The sequence below is a fragment of the Ochotona curzoniae genome, unplaced genomic scaffold (genome assembly GCF_017591425.1).
Source record: "Ochotona curzoniae isolate NIBS_2020 unplaced genomic scaffold, NIBS_Ocur_1.0 scaffold_4506, whole genome shotgun sequence".
NCBI lineage: Eukaryota > Metazoa > Chordata > Mammalia > Lagomorpha > Ochotonidae > Ochotona > Ochotona curzoniae.
Genome location: NW_024467119.1, coordinates 29,345,095 through 29,358,663, shown reverse-complemented (window position 1 = coordinate 29,358,663; position 13,569 = coordinate 29,345,095).

Here is a 13,569-nt window from a genome sequence, read left to right as displayed (position 1 = left end):
CTTTTGCTGTGGTAAGTTGCTTAAACAACCCAAGTGCAGCACTCTGTGCTTCTGTTTCTACATCTGAAACTGTGGATTGTACTAACAGGCTAAACTAGCAGTGCCTGCTATGCACCAAGCAGTTTGACCGTTGGTTGACACTGCTATCATGATGCTGATTTTAGTGACATGACATTCAGTGCTAAGTGACTTATTTAGTGTCATATACAAGCAAGCAAACCAAAAAGCAAGAGGTTACAGTTAAACCGAATGACTCACCCCTCCCCCCCAAAAAAAGCCACCGCACAACTGTCTCATCAGATCAGCAGAAACATTAAATTAGCAAATCCCAGAAAGTGCTTAGCCCAGTGCTTAGTGAAATGATAAAGAAACTACCCACCCCACCCATTCTTCCCACCATTAATAATAACTGTAAGAGGATGTTTGCTGTAGCAGTTAAAATGCTGCTTGGGGAATCTGATTCTACTTTCAATTTCAGCTTCCTCCTAATGTGCTCCTTGAAAGGCAGGTAGCAGGTGATAGCTCAAGTCCTGAATTGAGTTCCAGCCTCCTGGCCTTCGTTTCGCTCAACACATCCCTGGCTGTTGTAAGCATTTGGGGAATGAAACAATGGGTTGTACGTTCTTCCTCTACCTCCTCTCTTGCAAGCAAAAAAAAATAATAATAATTAATTAAGAAATAAAGACATATTCTAAAAAAAAAATAAACCTTGGTATCTCATTCCCACGCTTTTTTGCTTTTCATGTGAGTTGTCTTCCATTACTTATTTCATGCACAGGCAAGTGCAAAGAAACATAAATTTGGAGTCTCAGAGAAAATCATGGCCTATTTCTATAGGGATTGTAAATATTTATGATTGGGTTGATAAGGAAAGAGGCTAAAGAGGAGATGGAAGTCAAAGAAAGGCAACGAACAAGAGCATTCTCTCAACTACGGGAATGAATGCAAAGATACAGCTGTGTAAACAGCAGACAGATGTGAAAGTCAGAAAAATGATCATTTTCAACTTTGGGTACAATTGCGATAATTTTATAATAATTTTTAGGTTATTTGGTATCTTAACCTATTACTCTGGTCCATAGCACTAGCTATTTTGAAACATCTGGCAACAGGTGCCTTGTATATGGGGAAGCTTTAGACGGTGTTTCTTGTTTCAGACACTTCTCTTCACTTGTTTTCCTTTGTTTAAAAAAGAATTTCACTGTTTGTGATTTTCCTTCTCACTTAGGTAATAGAAAATACCTAATTCTGAGTAGATATTTATCATAAGAACTTGTGTTCTGGAAAGACAAAGCTCATAGAATTTTAAGAGAGAAAAGCTAGTTCTACAAAGCAGAGTACTGGTAGTAGCTAAATATACACGCTCTCAAAATTGAAATGAATTCAAAGCTAAAAAAAAATTCAGCTAGAGTCTTAAATTTAGAACCTGCAATTGACAAAAGCAAAAAAAAGGAAGGGCCTGTGCTAGCTGGAAGGTTGTAGGGAAAAAATTCTGGGAAAAAATTAAAACAGTGATCATTTGGTAAAGTTCTGGGAAGTAGGGATTTTAATTTCTAAGTCTTGAAATTTGTACTCAAAGTTCAAGCACTTGAGATAAATGTCCTGAGTGTTGTCTGCATAATAAAGAGCTTTGCTGTAGCATTTCTTCAAAAGTGACAACCAGAGTTAGGATCATCGTCATGAACCTCTCATTCTGTGACATTAATAGCTCCATCTTCAGGGAAAAATAGCATATTTATGTATGTATACGAGTCTACACATGAAGAAGATAAATAAAAGTTAGGATTGGTAAATTTTGAAACTAAGAAGAGCTTATAATAAAAAGAATTAGCCATCATCACATCTTTGTTTAATTGGAAAGCAAAAAGTAGGAAGCAAGGAGGAGGTGATAGAGAGAGGCAAGACATGGACACTTAAAGTCTCTCTGGTTCTTGGTCTGTGGTTTGAGAGTGAAGACTCACTGATGATGTGCCCAGCCTGGACTTTTCTGAGCGTGGCTAAGGTGAAGAATTTCTCCATGTTTCAGCCCGTGATAGATTTTGAATTTCCTGCACCTTATTGGCATGTGAAAAACCACATAAAATGTTAGCCAACCAGGAACTTGCACCATCCAGCTCCTGGATGCCCAACTAAGAATGGGATTGTTCATGTTTTGTTTTTTTTTTCCACTCATTTCTGGTATTCTTCTCTGTACTTGCTCCCTATACCCTATTTCTTTGATATACATTTTTTAGAGCTTGGTATTGTAGATTCCCCAACTGTGATTTCTAATTCATTATTATCACCAATAAGGTAGTGCATTTATTTGCTGGCATCCTGGACAGTTAGAAATAAACTTATATTTCCCTAAGTTCAACAGGCATTACTCTATTTTCCTAGTTGATGCAGAAAATAAGCATTTTACCTCCAGAATCGGTGGAGAAATCGTTATGGAATTGTGGTTAGAACATAGGGACCCCTGTTAAGCACGCTCCTCTTCACCAAACAGACATTGAGATTCGTCAAGGCTTTGGCATTTCATAGAAATATTTTGTTCCCATTGATGTCCAAAATAAACTTGGAAATGAGTGTGCTGGGAGTCTAACCCTGTTTTTAGTAAAAGAAAATGTTTTTGTGTTAAATATATTCATTCAGGAATATCATTTGTGCTAGGCCAGAAAAGGGTCACTTCTTCTAAGATGCTACTTATGACCAACATTTTCATTTGCCCCCCCCAAATTATTTTTATCTTTAGTTATTATTATTTTTTCTCTCAATATTTGAAAATTTCAGAAGAAACACATAAATATTTCAGCTGGCCCCAGAACCATGGAAGGTCACGCACAACAGCATGGAGCTGGCTGTGTGCTCGTTTCTCTGGACTATTTGTTTACTCATTCAGCTATTACCGAGCAAAGGGAAGATATGTCAATATAATTAGCTTTTATTTTTATATTAGAAAGATGTCTTATGATACCTTAAAATGTAACTCAGAGGATGTAGTTAACATGTAATTATAATCATGCAGCCCTTTCCTTCAGGACATGGTGTCACTACTGGAAGTTCCTGCAGAGCCTTATTGCGGCATCTGAGGGGAAAATATGTCTGGCTCTCAAAATAGTTTTGTTCAGGGGTTGGCATTTTGTTTCTCAGTAGTCAGGATCTTCTCTGTAGGACAATGAGTCAGTTAGTTAGTCATTGTACTGGACACACATTTTCTTCCCTAATTAGGAAACATCTTTTCGTTTTTAATTTCACATGTATCTGCTTTGCACTATCATTCTATTCTGGATCTCTTTCCATGGTGCTCGTCTGTTCCTATTCCAGTTATCTATCACTCTGCAGTGCATCATCTGAAAACTTAGTAGCATGAGCCATTAACTACTTTTTCTCAAGTTTCTGTGTATTTGCTTAGCCCGGCTGCATGATTTAAACAGTGCATTCAGAGAGAAAGAAGCACATGCCAGGGTCCTCTCCACACTCCACTGAGTTGCACATACAACATGCTGCATTGGTGATTCGCCACCTGACCTGTCTCCCTCCTTCACAATAGGCTGCACTTCCTACATTGGGGCTCAAGTTTCAAAAACACTCCATGGATAGGGCGGGTTTTGGTACAGTGGTTAAGACTGTGTGGAGTTGATACTTGTATTTCTATTAGAGAGCCTGTATTTGAGCCTAGTTCTAGCTCTGAATTCTGCAGGTGGTGAGCCAAGCAGTTGAGTAGCTGCCAGCTATGTGGAGGACATAGACTGAGTTCCAGGTCCGTGTCTTCAGTGTGCCCCAGCCTCACGTGGTATTGGTATTTGGGAGGTGAACCAGGAAATGTAAGATCCACCCTTCCCCAAATCCCCTGTGTGTGTGTGTGTGTGTGTGTGTGTGTGTGTGTAAGATTGTGTGTCTATGTCTGTCTGTCTCTGCCTTTCAAATAAAATTTTATATATATATGTATATATATATAGTTCTAAATATGATTTGAGTTGTAAACTCATTAGTTGGATCTGTTGGTCTAAGAAAAAAGTTTCCATGCAAATTGCATTCCATTATATTTTGTTCTTTCTTTAGAGCTTTTCATCTTGTATTTCATGAATCCCATGGTCTCAGGGGCAGAAAGTAGAGCCTGAGGCCTCATCTCCAGACCTTTACAGAGTCGTCCTCTGCACACTGGTCAAAGCAGTTTGATGGAAAGTAGAAGGGATGCAGGCCTAAGTCCTATACCCTGGCAGAGGAGTGGCAGCTTCACCCTGCAGGAGAGCATGTGAAATGGGGAATAACGCTGCAGATGGTTATAGAGAGCAAACTGTGCTGAAGACATTCCCTGATGGCAAAATTCAGATACTGAGCATTCACACAGTTACTCTCATATAGTTGCTGTGCTGCATTTGATTATAGTCCATTTTATAACAGCCTGTTGCTGAGCTACGATTCAAGCTGTCCTGTGCATTTTATACAATGACCCTATAGCTAGAGTCAAGATCAAACTTTATCTCAGCTGGCTAAATGGTAAGACATACATGATAATCTCCGCCACAGAATTTCAAGTTGCAGCACAGTGAAGAGATTACTTTTAATATTGTTGAAGATAGGACTTCTTTATGCATTTAGATCCAGGAAGTATTATAAGACTTTTTATTAAGTAGAAAGAAAATTCACAGGCAAGTATACTAAACATTAAGCAATTTTAGTGATTTTTTTTAAAAAGATTTATTTATTTTTATCGGAAAGTCAGATATACAGAGAGGAGGAGAGACAGAGGGGAAGATCTTCCATCTGATGATTCACTCCCAAAGTGGCAACAATGGCTGGAGCTGAGCCAATCCAAATCCAGGAGCCAGGGGCCAGGAGCCAGGATCTTCCTCTGGGTCTCCCATACGAGTGCAAGGTCCCAAGGCTTTGGGCTGTTCTTGACTGCTTTCCCAGGCCACAGGCAGGAAGCTGGTTGGGAAACGGGGCTGCCAGGATTAGAGCTTGCGCTCATATGGGATCCTCGTGCATGCAAGGTGAGGACTTTAGCCACTAGGCTATTGCACCAGGCCCCTTAGTGAGTTTTTTTTAAAAGTGAAGATTTTGTTTGTAAGAATCAGAGTTATACACACACACACACACACACACACACAGAGAGAGAGAGAGAGAGAGAGAGAGAGAGAGAGAGCGAGAGAGAGAGAGAACGATTTCATCCACTGTTGTGTTCCACAAATTGTCACAACGTTTATGTTGGGCCAGGCTGAAACCAGAAACCCACATGGGTGGCAGGTGCTCAAGCGTTTGGGCCCTCCTCCATTGCCTTTTCAAGGCCATTAGCAGGCAGTTGGATCAGAAGCAGAGTGACCAAGACTTGACTGGACACCTGTATGGATATCAGTATCATAGGTAGCAACTTAATCTGATGTGTCATATCACTGCTCCCTGTGGGTTTTTAAAAAATATTTATTTATTTTTATTGGAAAATCAGATATACAGAGAGGAAGATCTTTCAACCATTGATTCACTCTCTCAGCAGTTGCAATGGCCAGAGCTGAGCTGATCTGAAACCAGGAGCCAGGATTTTTTTGGGGGCCTCTCTTGAAGGTGCAGTGTCCCAATGCTTTGGGCTGTCCTCCACTGCTCTTTCAGGCCACAACCAGGGAGCTGGATGGGAGGTGGGACTCCCAGGATTAGAACTGGCACCCATATGGGATCAGGGTACACATGGTGAGAACTTTAGCTGCTAGGTTACCATGCTGGGCTCTGGTCACTGTGTTTGTTATTTTTTTTTTAAAGATTTATTTTTTATTATTTTTTCATTGGAAAGGCGGATATACAGAGAGGAGAGACAGAGAGGAAGATCTTCCGTCCGATGATTCACTCCCCAAGTGAGCGCAACGGGCCGATACTATGCCGATCCGAAGCCAGGAGCCTCTTCCGGGTCTCCCACGCGGGTGCAGGGTCCCAAAGCTTTGGGCCATCCTCGACTGCTTTCCCAGGCCACAGGCAGGGAGCTGGAAGGGAAGCGGGGCTGCCGGGATTAGAACCGGCGCCCATATGGGATCCTGGGCGTGCAAGGCGAGGACCTTTAACCACTTGCGCCACCGCGCCGGGCCCTGGTCACTGTGTTTTTAAGTAGAGTTCAAAACAAAGGAAAAACCTTCACTTATAAAACAAGAAACTAAAGAAAAAGAAGGCACCTTGACATCCTAAGTATTCAACAACAGCTCAATGTTTTAAGGATTCAGATCTTCCAAGTTTATGACTTTATTCAATTAACTAATACAGGGGTCAACCAACCATAGCCTGAAGGTCAACTCCTACCCCTTGCCTGTTTTTTTCAAGTGAAGTCGTAGCGAAGCATAGCCAGCCCCAGACTGTTCATGGCTGTTTTCATTCGCTGGCAGAGCTGAGTCATTGTGATAGAAATCATGTAGCATTCCCTCAAGCCAAAATATCTACTATTCCGTCATTCCCAGGAAAAAGAGATTCTGGACTTCTGCCTTTCAAGCAAGGCTTGCTGATTCCTAACAAAAATGTTGTGGGTTGAATTTGTATTTAAAGAGAAATGAGGGTTGCATGCTTGGCTCAGTGGTTAAGATGCAACTTGGGGTGCCCACAGTCCATTCTGAAATGCCTGGGTTCAAGTACTCATTCTGCTCCTAATGCCAGCTTTGTGCTAATGTGCTGCCCGAGAGGTAGCAGATGATGCCCCAGGCAATCACATGGGAAATCAGGTTGGAATCCCTAGCTTCCAGGTACTTGGAGAGTGATTCGATAAATAAGAAACAAAATTTCTGTGCACGCTGGTAGAAGTCTTATCTTCTTGGATCCTGAGAATCTTAGAATACAAGGGAAGAAGGCTCCTGAGAAAGTACAGAATAGGAATTTCATCTGCATGGGAACGTTTTCCTGTGACCAGCAAACTGAGCTCATGGATTTCTAACTCACTGAGAGCATTAAAGATCTAAAGGCAGGAAGTTGTACTGCCTTGCTCCTCGATAAACAAACCGTTCAAGGATTGCTTCATGGTTTATTTTTATTAAAGCTCTTTTTTTGTGAGACTCATATGTCTTGATGTTACTTTTTCTTTTTCACAAGAACATGTCTACACTTGACTATATTCCTCACACTTCCACTGTTTTATTTCTCATCATTCAGATCAATTAAATTTGTCTCGGAAAGGATTGGGTCTTACATGAAGAAACTTAGTATAAAGAAAATCAAAATTTGCTTTTGTTCAACTGCTGAAATAAGCTCTTGAAGACCACGTCAGAAGTCATCATTGTGAAAGCCAAAGCTTTAGTTTTGCAAGGGTAGAACTTCATTAAGAGAAGAAAGGATGCTATTAACCCAACATCATCAGTTATAAATAAGACAAAGTATATGATTCTTGCTACATTAATAGATTGAAAAGAGAAGAGAAATATTCAGGCATGAATTAAACATAGATCTCCTGGGCTGCCATCTCCAGAAGATATTGATTGAGACATTATATTGAGGGAAATAAGAGGGACTTGGAATGAGAGACTGCAATGTAGGAAGCGAGCGGGGTCACCTTTGAGAAACAAATACCTTATGGCCACACTAATACCTGCAGATCATCCTGCCTGCCCTGTTTGTGGCATAGTATACAAAAGCAATGACAGAGAGGCCTTGTGTGTCTACCTCACAGTATTCTGTAGAAGTCACCCACTTTGTGGATTTAAGAACTTGCTTAGCCAGGCTGCACTCTCATGTGAGGCCACTCTACTTTAGAACTATCCGGGACATTCAAAACTTCCCAAATCTGGGCCCAGTGCGGTAGCTTAGTGGCCAAAGTCCTCACTTGTATGTGCTGGGAACCCATATGGATGCCATTCCTAATCCCAGCAACCTTTGTTCCCATCCAGCTCCCTGCTTGTGGCCTAGGAAAGCAGTCAAGAATGGCTGAAAGCCTTGGGACCCTGTATCCACATGGGAGACCTGGAGGAAGCACCTGACTTCTGGCTTAGGATTGGCTCAGCTCTCTCCACTGCAGCCACTTACAGAAGATCTTCCCCTCTGTCTCTCTTCCTCTCTATATATCTGGCTTTCCAATAAAAAAATAAATAAGTCTTTAAAGTCCAAAACTTCCCAAGTCTTGGGATTTGGAAGAGGTAAATAGAAGAGTACTTCTGCTAACTCTGTGTGATGACCTTGTACAATGTTGTATAAGTCACATCTGTATGGATCATGTTTGGGTCAAGAATTAACTGCAGCCCATCCTGAATCCTGTAAAAGTGTCTGTCATTCTTTCTGGAGCAAAAATCAATGAGTGGCCAGATGAAGAGAAATCACAGGCATCGTTTCATTCACCTCCCCAATGTGTGGGAGATGATCCCAAGGCCATTTCCCATCTGTCTTCCTAGCTTCATTAAGCATAGGACATTCAACCTTATTTCTGGGGTTTAACCATGGACTCTTTTGCAAGTCTATCTGCTTGGTCATGGGTGAGAGCTGCTGGATTCTTAGCAGAGCAAGACCAATCATCTGTGTTATTTGTCTTCTCTGCATCACTATCATCCTGTGAGGCTAAGACTACAGGGAGTGAGGATAAGAATACAAGAGCAGACTGAGCCTGTTCTCGCTCTTTAATTTCATTGGGCTCCTTGTTTCCTTACTGACCAAATCTAATGAAGTGCCCATGTGAATGTGACAACTGCAGCCACCATTTTCGTAGCAATGTCACCAATAACTGCTGTTTCAGGATCATGTGATGAACTGTAAATGGAAGACACTGGGAATCTGCACTTCGGTAGGGGTGGAGAACCATGAAATCTACATTAACTACACAAGTTATGCAAAAACTATCTGAATTATCCTAGAATACACGGTGAGTCAGGTGATCCAATTTCCAGCTATTTTACAATATATATTAAGGGTTAAGTTTATACAGCATTTCATGGGTATTTGGTTAGGAAGTATATGTTCTGATGCTGGAATAGAGTGAGGACATATTAAAACAGATAGAGAAGAATTAGCTGATGGAAAGCAGGGAGGGTGTGATCCTGGGAAATAGGAGAGGACAAGCCAGTGGCAGAGGAACATCTGGAGATCCATGGACATGGGGAAGTAGCAGAGACAATGATCAGATACCCCAAGAGCAATCAGAGCTCCCCCGGTGGCCAGGTGGGAAGAGGATATCAGTAGGAACTCGGGATGTGAACCCTGCCATAGAACTGTGGGTCCTGCTGGTTTTTTTAAATCCAATCATGTGCAGAAGCAGAGTGGCACAGCCATTGTAGATTATGGTGTGGGAATAGGCTGGAATTCACAGTCCAGAATACCATCAGTGACATCGGGTGCTATTTTGACTTCTGTGGAGAGGCTTTGGGGGAATAACAGCGAGCAATGCATGTGTGAGACAGAGGAGTATTCACTTCTGGCTCAACATATTGCACTGGTCTCACCGGGAAAATAATACTGATTTGGCATTCCACGGGTTCTATTCAAAAATAGGTCCAGATTGCCACCAGGCCTAATGCCAGCAGGTTCTGGCAAGATGAGGAAAGAGAAAAAAATTCATACAATGGACACCACTGACAACTCTGTGATCCAGATTAAAGGCACAACTTGTGTTTTCTTAAGCCTGGGTTCTGCTGGAACTAGGAGTGGGAGAAATGTTGAGTAGACAATGGTGCAACCACAAAATGGGATCATAGTAGGTGGAGAGTGGCAATATGAGAGTTGGGCCTGCAGGGGCTGTGGAAGAAGTATAACACAAGAGCTTAGGAATGAAACTCGCTTGAGGCACTGAATAGAATCAGTAAAGTCAACCTGTACACCTGTGGACATAGAAGTTTAAAAAGTAGCCTCAAGGAGAAGAATGTGATAATCAGAGTTGCAATGGCCAAAGGCAAAAGAAGAAGCCTAGGCACAATGAATAAGGTTACTGATTCTTCCACCCACAAAGGAGCAAAAACTATGTCAACCTCAGAGTTAAGTGAGGAAGACATGGAAGAACTGCCTGTGATACAAAATTTTAAAAAATCATTATAATGCTCCTTAAAAACAACGGAAAGCTTATACTAGAGTTCAAAGAACTCTTCAAGGAACATATTTAAGGAATGTGTTACACAGGAAATAGAAACATTGAAACAAAACCAAGCTGAAATACTAGAAATGAAGAATACAATAAAGCAAATGAAAAATTCAGTGGAAAGCCTTAACAACAGACTGGGGAAGGCAGAAGAAAAAAAAATCTCAGAACTGGAAGACGCTTCCTGCAATAGCAGTGAAAGAGTCAAGAATTTGGAAAAGAGACAAAGTAAAACTATGAAAAACATCCAAGAGCTAAAGGAGATCATAAAAAAGCAAACATAAGAGTTATGGGAGTTCTTGAAGGTGCAGAAAGAGAAGCCAGGTTCAAAGGTGTATTTAATGAAATAATAACAAAGAATTTCACTAACATGGAGAAAGAATTGGGAAACAAAAATCAGTAGGAGCACAGAATTCCCAATAGCATTGACCAAAACAAAGCTTCATCATAGCACTTGGTTGAACATGAAGAAAATATACTTAAATATGCATCTGAAAAAATCTATTAACTTATACAAGAATCACACTCATAGCTTATCTCTTAGAGGAAACCCAACAGGTCAGAAGGGAATGGATTGACATTTTCAAATTCTAAAAGGAAACATTATCCCAGAATAAATTTACCCAGAAAAGTTTTACATTGTGTTTGAAAATGAGATAAAATACATCCAAAGCAAACAAAACCTGAAAGACTTTGCCTCTGCCACACCAGTATTACAAATGTTAAAGATGTGGTACATACAGAAAGAATGAATAACACAAAAAATTCCAAAGCCAAACATGGAGAAGTCCCAATAAAATGACAACAGAAAGCTAAATCAAACAACGGGAATCCATTGCTAAAATGAGATGACCAAATTACTACCAGTCAATATTAACCTTGAATATAAAAGTTTAACTTCATCAATCAAATGACACATATTAATGTACTAGATTTAAAAATCCCTCATCTATCTGTTGACCACAGGAGATACATCTCACCACAAATGATAGGCAGAAACTGAAAGTGAAGGGATAGAAAAGGATATCCCAGGTTAATGGAAAATAAAAAAGCTGGTGTAACCATTCTTACATAGACTTTGAATTGAAAGCAATGAAAAGAAATTAAGAACACCACATAAGGATCAAGGGATCCACTCAGCAAGAAGATTTCACTATAACAAATGTTTGTGCATCCAATACCAGGGTACCTAGCTATGTGAAACAAATATTAATGGACTTAAAGGGAGAAACAGACTCCAATACAATATTAGTGGGGGATCACAATACTCCACTAACCTCAATGGACAGATTGACAAGGCACAAACTCAGCAAAGAAACAACAGAGCTCACCATACAATAGGACAAATGAACTTAATTGATAACTGTAGGACCTTTCTTCCTATAGACACAGAGTACACTTTTTTTTGTGAGCATATAGAGCCTTCTCCAGGATTGTTAATGTTACAGGCCACAAGACAAACCTCAGCAAATTTTTAAAAACTCCAAATTGTACCATACATTTTCTCAATCATGGAATGAAACTGGAAACCAATAAGCCAAAATGCTCCAGAAGCTATACAAATACATGGTGACTGAATATCATGCTGCTAAACGAACAATGAGTCAGAAAAGAAATCAGAAAGGAAGTTGAAAAATATGTTTGAGATTGATTAAGGCATTTGCACAGCATATCAAAGCTTATGGGAAACAGTCAAGGCAGTGTTAAAAGGAAAGTTAATGTCAATTCATGCTTATGTAAAGAAATTAGAAGAACACCAGGCATGTGGGCTAACCATATGTCTGACAGAGCTGTAAAACCAACAACAAAATAACCCCAAGAGAAAAATAATCAAAACAGCAGAGAAACAAACCAAGTAGAGACCAAAGAACAATGAATTAAGATCAGTGAATCAAAGAGCTGGTTCTTTTGAGGAAAATCAACAATGTAGATTCTCCACTAGCTCAATTAATCAAAAGGGGAGGAAGCTAAGAATAAACAGAATCAGAGATGAAAAAAGAAATGTAACAATGGATCATTCAGGCATACATAGAAAAATCAAGAATGATTATAAGCAATTACACACCAACAAATCTGAAAACCTAGAAGAAATGGATTGTTTTTTGGACACAGACAATCTACGAAATTGGGTCAATTATAAATCTAATAGATCTATGGCCAAGATGGAGATTGAATCAGTAATGAAATCCATCCCAATTAAGAAAAGCCCTGTATCAAGAACTTACCATAGTCCTCCTCAAGTTATTCAAAAACAATAGAAAGGGAGACAATACTTCCAAACTCTCTGTGAAGCCAATATCACCTTAATACAAAAACCAGATAGAGACAAAATTGAGAAAGAGAGCTATACATAAATATCCCTGAAGAACATAAAAGACTCTAAATACTAGACAACAGAATCCAACAATATATCAGACAGACAATTCACCAAGACCAGGATGGATTTACCATTGGCATCCAGGGATAGTTTAACATTTGCAAATTAGTAAATGTGATAAACCACATCAAAAAGATGAAGAATAAAAACCATATGATCATCTCAATAGATGCAGAAAAGGCAGTTGATAAAATCTACCACCATGTTAAAAATTCGAAACAAGATAGGCATAGAAGGAACATTCTAAAACACAAAGTACTATATGAAAAATCCAATGCCAGTATCATTCTGAACGAGGAAAGATTGGAAGTTTTTCCACTTAGATCTGGAACTGGACAAGGATATCCACTTTCACTACTGCAATTGAACATGTTATTTGGAGTCATTGCTAGAGCTATTAGACAAGAAAAAGAACGAAAGGAAATCAAATCAGAAATAAGAGAATAAAGTTATCCCAATTTACAGATGACATGAATATAAGGAGAACCAAAAGACTCAATAAAGTAACTATTGAAGCTCATAAAAAATTTTGGCAAGGCACCAGTCTAAAAAATTAGTGAACATAGATTAATAGCCTTAATATACATAAATAACTCCATGGCTGAGAAAGAACTTGTAAGAATCTTAATTACCTTGGAATAATCACAACTAAAGGTGTGAAGACCTATATAATGAAAATTACAAAATTTAGGGAGACCATCTCTTGTCTGAAGGTAGAGCCGGCAGAGTATCATCCTGATCAATTAAAAGCCCCCAACATAACATCAGTAATAATCTATAACATTATGGAATTAATTGACATAGTAGTGAGTAACCAATATGTTAAAAAAGAAAGAATGCAAGCTCTGAACCACATCCTGTGACTTCTTCATTGACATTTCAATTATTAGTTTATATACAACCGGGTTCTATACACCTTAAATGGCTATAGATTACTATTCAGCTGTCTTGTGTCTATTTTAATTTTAGTATTTAGCAGTTTATAGCGTTGAAGCCTGATTTTGCTGAACCTGGCTGCTCTTCAGGTAGTCTAACTCTAACAAGACATATGTTGAACATATGAAGAAACTGTTGAACTTATCTGGACAGTAAGATGCTGGACTTTATGCTTGGTAAATGCTTGCAATGAAAGAATCTCAACTGAATTTAAACTGTGGTAATGCAACAAGGTGGAGGAATCCACCATGGG